The sequence below is a fragment of the Sus scrofa genome, chromosome 13, assembly GCF_000003025.6.
Source record: "Sus scrofa isolate TJ Tabasco breed Duroc chromosome 13, Sscrofa11.1, whole genome shotgun sequence".
NCBI lineage: Eukaryota > Metazoa > Chordata > Mammalia > Artiodactyla > Suidae > Sus > Sus scrofa.
Window position 1 is genome coordinate 87,077,666 of NC_010455.5, and position 7,026 is coordinate 87,084,691.

Here is a 7,026-nt window from a genome sequence, read left to right on the forward strand (position 1 = left end):
ATCCAGTTTCTCCTACTGGATTCATCATGCACATTTCTACCAGAATACTCACCTCATTACATCTTTTTTTTTTTTTTTTCTGTTTAAAAATCCCTCAGGCATCATTACCTTTTGGATGAGGACTCTATAGACATAGGTGATCTGTATCTTGCAGTCTTCATAGTCAGTGTTGACTCCTGCCACTTTCCTGTCTGTCATACTTAGGTTTCAGCCTTACCCTGCTTGTGCTGATTTCCTGATATTACATGTTTGTTCACATAGCCACACTTTGGCCTCTGCCCTCTGCATAGATGTTCTTCACTCCTTGTTTGGCAAAAGTCACTCTCCTTCAATTATCCTGCTCCCTGCATCTCTGCTTCATTACCATGAATTCTTTTAGATGCTAACAGAATTCCTTTCTTGTCTAGAGGCCCAGGGTCCATTTCCCACACCTCCATTACTTCACTTAAATTTTTAAAAGTAACTTTTACAATCTACTTTACTCTTTTATACTATGATTTCTGGAGAACAGGGTATAAATAACATGTAGCCTTATATCCTCAGGACCAATCAATAGGAAAATTTCAAAGAAGAAATAAAATATTGTATTCTCTCATGCATGATTTTCATAAATAGTTATTGCTGTTTGCTCTAAAAGGAGACTGACAACTGGAAATCTCACTTGAGGGATAAGTGATTTACTTGGGGGATAGGTCCTTTCATGTATTTTGACTAAGAGTTTTTGTAAAAGGGATTTTGAAGTCTGCTGGATTTTAAGGATGAGTACTTACTGGTTAGATATAGGTCAGATCATTTTCAGTGATGTGGAATTTGGAGCTTAGCTGATATATTTTATGTAAGAATTATTTGTGTATTGCAAAAATGAGTTATGATATTAGCTCCTTGGGCAGGTACAGGAGATCTGAAGCCATAAAATTTCTAACAACTATTTAAAGGATATAGACAGAATGTGAGATTCTGGCTAAGAAAATACTAGGAGCACCAAACAGTCATGATTTCCCATGTGGACTAATTTAAAATGGGATATAATGAAAGATCCATGAATATGACACTGCAAAAGTTCATTGTCATAGGATCGACTTGGGGGACAATGAAATTCAGATTTAAATTGTGTCAGCTAAGTGGTAGTGCATCTCTGGAGAGTTTTGGTATGAGGTCTTCAGGCTAATTGAGGATCACTATGGTCAAAATTAACCTTGGAAATCCCTTATAAAAATGCTATCTTGGAGCTCAATATGCGACCTCTCCGTACTTTCAGCCAAGCTAATATTCTCACATTAGGCTATGTTGCTGTTTCTTCACTTGAACACTAGATAAAGAATTTGATCTTCATTAAGGGGTCATTTTGCATGAAAGAAAAAATGTATACTAACATCATCAGGAAAACATGCAAATTAATATGTATCAAGGGAAGAGCTGAGCTATGCCTTCAATTTTTTACTCATAATGGCACAGATACTCATTGAATAGATTGGTAAGCTGCATTTCCTTTACCACTTAAATTGTTTTTCTCTCCCTCTTTAAGTAAAATCTTTAATTTTGTGATATTCATTATATATAAAACTTAATGATTTTATTATTCAAGTCCATACTGTAATCCCTTTGCCGATATAGCAAAGACTGTGATGTCACATCTTGAAAAATGCATTCTGCCCTTTAATAAGAGCTTGTAGTTTCAAAAATTCTTGGCCATGAGGGAGCATGGCAGGAGACATGTATTCTAATTCAAGTCAAGAGCCAATATGAGAACGTTGGTTCAATAACATCATCTTGGAATAGAAAAAAGATACTTTAATTATTTAAATATTTTTAGCAAGTACTTTCTTGCTATCTACAAGTCACAATTTTTTATATCAAAGTTACCAATGACATTCAATTTTTAAAGTGAGATAAACCTGCTACTTCGAAGAAAAGCACAGCTGGCGTTTAATAATAATCTTGTGTGTAATATGATCCATGCTTAAGGCCAACTTATTACCCTCTTTTCTCCAATTTAATTTTAATTCACATTCAGAGGATTTTTACCTAGTACCACTTTCAGTAAGTTATTTAATTCTTATTTTCACTAGGCAATTATTTTTGCCCTTTTAATAATACACCACCAAAAAAAAGCAGATGAAAGAAAAATGGAGACTCATTCTTTTAATATTGTATAAATTTAAAGCATGAATGTATTCCTAATTTATTAAATTAAAGCAGGAACCTATGTGGAAAGCTAGGTAATACATCTATATATAATGTGATTATTACTCAGACTTTTATTAAAATATTAATTATTTGAATTCAGGGTATTCTTTGTTGATAATATACTGATAATATGACTGATGAATTTAAAGAGAATTTCATATAAACAAATTAAATAATCCTTAAAATCGATGACATGTGAAATAATCAAAAAGAGGTAGTTATCAGTTCTGGCTCAATTCTATTAATTATTTGAAAGAGCTAAGTTCTAGGCTTATTTCTACACGGAGATATTATGAAGTCATTTAAGTCACAATGAGACAGAAGGAAATGACTGCAATTTAGTCTGGACAATTGTTTACAGGGATCTTTCTGAAGCAACAATGTCTTTCAGAAAAAAATGAGGTGATTATGTTAGGAGCTTTATGCAGTCAAAAGCATTTTGGGAAGACTGAGGGTAGGAACTGGAGCTTGTTTTTGCTGTGTTATCTAATGTATATTTGATGCAGTGATGAGTAGTAGTAATTTGAATGTGTAATTACATGTATTTGCTGCTTTGAGTCATAAATCCAAAGTAGATTTTGGAGATTTTGTTGTGGATTCCTCTGTTTGTCCTTATTATCTATACCAGTAATCTCTACATGAGGGCAAGAAGATGGGTGGGTGGGTAGAGAAAGATAAGAGGGAAGGGGTAGAGAGGAAGATGTATCTGTTGGGTTTCATAGGATTTCAATGTGATAACTTATGCATCCAATTAAATAAGGGAATTTATTTATAATTTTAATTGGTTGGAATTTTATTTAGTTGGATCTAGCCCCCACAAAATTAACAAATGGCTTAAAACAGCTCTCATAATGAAGTAACACGAATAAAATAAACATAAAGAACCATGAAAATGACAGAGAAATGATGCCCAAACTCTCTGAACAAGTTCTTTTACTACAGTTCATGATGAAATATGAAGTGAGCAAAAACAAGTTAAAAGTATTAAGACTTTCAAATATGGATTTATATCTACTTCATAAACACTGGGCCTCATCTCGAGTGTATTTTACATTGTACGTATTGTACAATGATAGATGTACCATTTTCATCTATTACAATTGTTACTACCAAATATAGAAATAAACCAAATTGAGAATCTGATGTTAAAATTTGTTTGTCCAAAAATATTAAAGAACATTTTTAAAAAATGTGAAACCTATATAATTAACATGCTGAAGAGGAAATACATAGAGCTCATAGTACTATTTCCATTTTAGTATTATTAATTAGCAAATAGAAATAAAATATTAGTAATATAATGAATTAACATGTTATAATATTAAAATATAATTATAACTATTAATAATGTAATCTAATAATTAATGTGTTAATGTAATTCTTACATGAATAAAATAATGTGTATTTGGAGGTGGTGTTCAAAGTCTTTTATTGCTAAGAATTTAAATAGCTTTTCTTAAAAGATAAGTATTATAATTTATGGTTCCATTGGTAGAAGAAACAAAATGGTTAAGAGAATACATAACAATGCTGAGATAAATGGTGAAACAAGAGTTCAAATCGAAGTATCTAAATTCTCAGACTAGAACCTCGTCATTTAATATAAAGCATTGTTTAAAGTCCAGAGTTCTTGTTGTGGCTCAGTGGGTTATGAACCCAACTAGTGTCCATGAGAATGTGGGTTTGATCCATGGCCTCACGCAGTGGGTGAAGGATCCAGCATTGCTGGGAGCTGTGGTGTAGGTCGCAGATGTGGCTCAGATCCTGTGTTGCCATGCTTGTGGTATAGGCTGGCAGCTGCAGCTCCGATTTGATTCCTAACCTGGAAAATTCCATATGCCACAGGTGTGGCCCTAAAAAACAAACAAACAAACAACAACAACCAAAAAACCCACATCATTTAAAGTTCAAACTCAGGTTGTGTTTCAGGAGTGTGCATAGTCCCTGCCTGCCTCTCCAGGCTTTTTTCTTGTGCGACCAGAAACTATAAATTAGTCCAGCCCCAGAGAACTTCAGCACGTCATGCTTTCATTTCTGGATTTGAACGTGCCATTACTTGTGCTTGAAACACTTGCCTACCCCATCTTCTATCCCTCATCTCCAGAGTGGTTCCTTATACATCCTTTGGGTTTTAACTCCAATGTTATTTTTTCCATATTTCAACCTAAGTGTCACCTCTTCAAAGCAACCTTAGACTTGTTTTCACCTAACATCTTTCCAAAAATATACCCTCCTAGCTAAGAGTGAGTGCAATTTCTATAATCCCTAGACCTAGTTACTTGCCATGTCATATAGGAAGTGCTGAAGTATATGGCAGTCATTCACATTTTTTACCTGTATTCTCACTGCTTTGTATTGTGTATCCCTTTTTTTTTCATTATGCCATTCTCCTGACATAGCACAGTGTCTGATATATAGTACATCTTCATTGATGCATATTGAACAAAGTGACTGGAGGCACTACAAGACTATTCTACTGGATTCTCCAAGCCCACCAGACTCCTACCATCACCCATTACTTTGGCTTAATTGAAGATGCATTAACTACTATGGAAATGGTCTATCACTGACTCACTACTCAAAGCGAACTACTGAATTAGTAAAGTAAAAAGGACATTGCTGCTGGTATAAAACCTTGCGCACAAATATGATTTCCTCCTCGCTCAGACTAGACATGTTAACAGTGCTAGGAAGTAGTAGGACTTGGAGGAAATAAAATCTAGTTAGAGGAAATGTGATGTTTAGATACTTTCTCTGTTGCTTCCTTTTACTAAGCCAGGCAAAAGTGGGATGAGGAAACAGGGGCTTCTTAATGGAGAGCGAAACTCGTGTGCTCTGTTCTCCACCTATAGAGCTGACTCAGAATTGCATCCTAAAGGAATGTAGGGCACCAGAAGCAGTCTTGTAATTTTTCTGTGTTCGCTGTGAATTTAGAAGAAAAGTTAATGTTCTCGTAAATCCAGAGCAGTCACAGAGGTGAGCTGAAGATGGGATCTGCTCAGCAGAGCAAGGAGACATGCAAGAGATGGATGCTAAGGATACATTTATATATTTATATGGACTTCCTATACTAGCTTCTTGACACAACTGACTTTGGGACTGCTCCATCTAGAGATTGGAAACTGGACCAGGAAAGGAGTAAAGAAAATACCTCCAAGTAGAAGACATTTGAATCTTGGAAGAAGTCACTTGATTAATGAACTTTATATTGAATCTAGAATTTATTTAATTGGACTGAATGCCTGATATGACCTAGATTATATGTTGGGAACCAAGGTGAAATGGGGGGCTTTTGAATACATGCTGCATGACTGACTCTTGAGAATTTACTTGTCAATTGTAATATTAAGATTTTGTCAATGTTACAACCCAGCTAGCTCTGACATGGGGCAGTTATCATCAGGTAATTTTAGAGAAACCTGAGTCATTATTCAGTAATTCATTTTTTTAAAGTTCTTAGATTTGAAAACAGCAGGTAATTTAGAATTCTCCAGTGCTCACATGCATATACATTATCTCAGCCTTTTAAGGTATTATCATATAGTTGATACTGCACTTTCAGGGGAAACTTTTATGACTTCAAATAATGTTACATTGAATGTTTTAGATTGAGGGGAGACCTGCTTATCAACCTACACATAATTCTGTTACTATCAAAAATATTTGAGGCTGAAAAAATCTTTTAAATCAGAAAATTGGTGCTTAGGTTACACACAAGTTAAAATAATGTAAAAATGAGAATGCTTGGTCAACTGCTGTCTTCAACCAGTTCTTTCTATTGAAGCAATGTGGAAATAATAAAATGCACATTAAAAGTATGCAAAGAGCTCCTTAAAGATTTTATTTCATTTTGATTATCAAACTTAGAAGTCTACTCTCAAGCCTTTTGAAGCCTATAAGTGAAGATTAAATCATTCTCACATGCTATCTACAGGTGTGCCATAGTGAATTATTATCCTCACATAATCCGTGGAATGAAAAAGCTATAGTAAGAAACAAACTGTTAATCAGTGCATTGGCACAGAAGATCAATCTTTGATTCTTATATTCACAAACTCTGTTTATTTGGTCACATTAGAGAACAGGCTTGAGTGTTGGAATGGATTCCTAGAAGTGATGGATGTAATTGTCAAAACTGCCAAGGTCAATGTATAATGTTCATAAAAGAACCAACCCAATTCAAGCACCTTCCATTTATCATTCATGCAATTTGACCCCCGGTTCTCTTTATAATAACATACAAAGGAGGAACAACTGCTGTGTTCATTTCAATGGAATCTTGTGCACTTTTCACTATCATTCAGATCACAGCTTTTCTCAGACTGGGATCATTTGTACATGACTTTCCCTTCTCTGAGGATGTTGGAACTAATAGCTGAAGTATGGGTTTAATAAAGAAAAAACTGATTAATGAATCTGTATGTGATTATTATGTTGTTATGTAGAATGTTCTGATTTTCTAAATCAGAATCTGATTCATCGACTTACTTTTAGAATACATTCTCAACTTTGACATTGACAGAATTTTGTTGAAAATTATTCCAACACCAATATTTTACAGATAGATTTTTCTTATGAAATTTATGGATGCTAAGGTCTTGTTTGTATTTAATTTGAAAAAATATTCAAATGTGTATTACAGGTATTGTAATACCTTTGAGAAAAATAAGAAATTTTCACTTACTTTGCTTGAGCAACTGGTCCTCAGTTATAATTAATTCATGAACACTCACTCTGTCATAGATGCTTTCAGTTAAAATTATACGTATTGCTAATTCTATTACCTTATCATAGCAGCTATTGAAATTCCTGACTCTGTTTTTGTCTTTAGATTTGTTT

General features: G+C 34.0%; 1 long non-coding RNA gene across 1 annotated transcript in view; it reads left to right on the plus strand.

Moving 5' to 3' along the window:
- Positions 1 to 6,602, plus strand: part of LOC110256311 — a 29,074-nt gene extending 22,472 nt beyond the window's left edge. The window contains exon 3 of the long non-coding RNA XR_002337712.1: positions 4,587 to 6,602. This is a non-coding gene — a long non-coding RNA (uncharacterized LOC110256311). The remainder of the gene's footprint in view (positions 1 to 4,586) is intronic.